Here is a 3,201-nt window from a genome sequence, read left to right as displayed (position 1 = left end):
CCCACACCATTACACTACCACTACCAGCCTGAACCATTGATACCAGGAAGGATGGATCCATGCTTCAATGTTCTTGATGCCAAATTCTGACGCTACCATCCGAATGTCGCAACAGAAATCGAGACTCATCAGACCAGGCAACATTTTTCCAATCCTCTTTTGTCCAATTTTGGTGAGCCTGTATGAATTGTAGCCTCAGTTTTCTGTTCTGAGCTGACAGGAGTGGCACCCAGTGTGGTCTTGGACCCAGGTTTGACGTGTTGTGTGTTCAGAGATGCTCTTCTGCATGCCTCGGTTGTAATGAGTGCTTATTTGAGTTACTGTTGCCTTTCTATCTGCTCGAACCGGTCTGTCCATTCTCCTCTGACCTCTGGCATCAACAAGGCATTTGCGCCCACAGAACTGCCACTCACTGGTTATTTCTTCTTTTTCAGACTATTCTCTGTAAACCCTAGAGATGGTTGTGCATGAAAATCCCAGTAGATCAGCAGTTTCTGAAATACTCAGACCAGCCCATCTGGCACCAACAACCATGCCACGTTCAAAGTCACTGAAATCACCTTTCTCCCCTATTCTGATGCTCAGTTTGAACTGCAGCAGATCATCTTGACCATGTCCACATGCCTAAATGCATTGAGTTGCTGCCATGTGATTGGCTGATAAGAAATTTGCCTTAATGAGCAGTTGAACCAGTGTACCTAATAAAGTGGCCGGTGAGTGTATAATTTAACAAAAGCAAAAATACAAAACTAACATTTATGTATATTTCTTAGAAGAGAGTTGTATGTTGCATTTTTTCCAAAGGCACATAAACAGTGACTCACTACAGAGATCCGCTGTTTCACACACTCACCAGTGCAGATTTTTACATACATCTGTCACTTTGCATTGATTTTAGACCCTGCTTGAAAAACAGTTTCAGCAGAGAGAAAAAAACAAGATCACCTGAAGGTCACCTCAAACCTTTTTTTAAACACTGCGGTATGTTTACTTGTACTCGTGTTTACTGAGGTAGTGAATGTGGATAAGGACTTATGTGCACTTGGGGTCATAACAGCGTAACCGCAGGTCTGGAGTTTACACCCGAGATCCTCTGCTCTTGTGAAGGTGTGTAAATAAATATGGCATGTGGGAAGTGGAGATGTAGATAAATATATGAGATGTAATGCAGAAGGGCTGTGCTCCTGTGATAAGATGCACTCGCCTCGGATATCAGCTTACTCAATATGTCATTCTAACATACAGCTGTGTGTGTGTGTATCCGGCATTCCTTACATTGTGGGGACATTTGGTATAGTATCGCTATATCAGTAAATTTTGACCTCACAGGTATGTTTTTTGGTACTGCTTAGGAAAACGGCTCATAATTCACACAGAATGAAGCATTTTGAAAAGCTAAAATGGCAGATTGTTTCCTGTGAGAGTTAGGGAAAGGGCATAGAATAAGGGCATCTTTAAGAGAATCAAACACTCATAGTTTATGATTTTGTAATTTTCTCACTCGAGGTGGCAGTAGACAATATTATGAAATATTTGTATTATTTAAAATAGGCCTACAACATAGGCTCATTCTGTAAATGTAGCCCTATATACATTTCTGGAGATTGTGAATTATGTAGCCAGAAGTATATATGGCTGCATTTCGTCTTTAAAACGAACGCTACAGGGTGGTATGATGTCGTTTCTTTTCGTGCTTACTAGCTGACCGCTTACCTCCATATGGATGGCTTTCACACAGTTACCAGATTATCCAGTGGCTCGCCATATACAGTGGCGGACTTGAGACGCAGAGAGTTGACCATGATGACGGGGTTTGAGTCCAGCGAAGAATGTTTCCAGAAAGCAGGTAAGACAAAAACAGAAGCCAAAAATAAATAAGTAAATAATTGGGTGAGAATGCGGTAAAATCTGGTTAAAATCAGGCAAGGGCTTTTCTTTCTCTGAATTGCTTTTCTTTCTCTGAAACACCGTCGGTTGGGTTAATGGAAGTGGGTAAGCGCTGGTCAATTGGTGCTTTTGAAAACACTACTGGTTGGGTTTAGGTAAGGAGGAGGGTGGGTCAGTCGATAGGTTAATCAGTCAGTTAATCAGTTGAAAGCGGCCTCTGGTGGATTTACACGAGAACAGCAGGTGTCTAAGACCTCAAAAAGCGTACACGGCGGCCTCTGGTGGATTCGAGAAAACAAAATTGGCAACAAAACATACCTCCTGGGATGTTTTTGGCGGTCTCCAGAAATGGTTACAGGGGTACATTTTCAGAATGAGCCTGGGTTGATGAAGCAACTTTTATTTCAGTTTTTTAATTTATATTTCAAAATGTAGTTTGTTCCCTGGATTCAATGTATAATTTTCATTATAAATTATTAATGTCTTTACTGGCACTTTTGATGAATGTAATAAGGTTCCTGAATAAAAATACAAAATTCTTTACAAAATTACAATTAAATTTAAGAAGAAAGAAATCAAAATTAGTATTCTAGATGATTTTGAGGAAAATATATTATATTACACCAACCCTGGCCCATTCTGATTATGTACCCCTTTATACATTTCTGGAGAGCGCTAAATACGCCCCAGGAGAAGCTTATTTGCAGTTTTTGTGAATCCACCAGAGGCTGTGGTATAAGGTTTTTCAGATCCCAAATTTCTCTCACAAGTGTCATTTGTGCTTGCTGTTCTCATGTAAACCCACCAGAGGTTGCAGTGTACACTTTTTCAGATCTTAAATTTCTCTCGTGAGTGCCATTCGCGCCTGCTTTTCTCACGTAAATACACCAGAGGCTGCTGTGTATGCCTTTTCAGATCTCAAATTTCTCTCACGAGTGCCATTTGCGCCTGCTGTTCTCGTGTAAATCCACCAGAAGCCTGACTGACTGACCTTTCGACTGACCCACCCTCCACCCTCCCTTAACCCAACCAATAGTGTTTTCAAAAGCACAGATTGACCAGCACCCACCTACTTCCCTAAACCCAACCAACAGTTTTAAAAAGCAATCCAGAAAAAGAAAATTCCTTGCCTTTTTTTTACCACGTTTTTTATTTAACCACATTCTCATCCTGTTATATTCTTGTTTATTTTATTTTTCCTTTTGTTTTTGTCTTACACTATACAAAAAAAAAAAAATATATTGCAAATAAATAATGCTAGACCTTGCTAACTCACAATAACTTAAAAGTGTCAAACAAGTATACAGTTTTTAA

This window comes from Danio aesculapii, chromosome 12 (genome assembly GCF_903798145.1).
Source record: "Danio aesculapii chromosome 12, fDanAes4.1, whole genome shotgun sequence".
In the NCBI taxonomy this organism is placed as follows: Eukaryota; Metazoa; Chordata; class Actinopteri; order Cypriniformes; family Danionidae; genus Danio; species Danio aesculapii.
Note: the sequence above shows the minus strand (reverse complement) of the source record.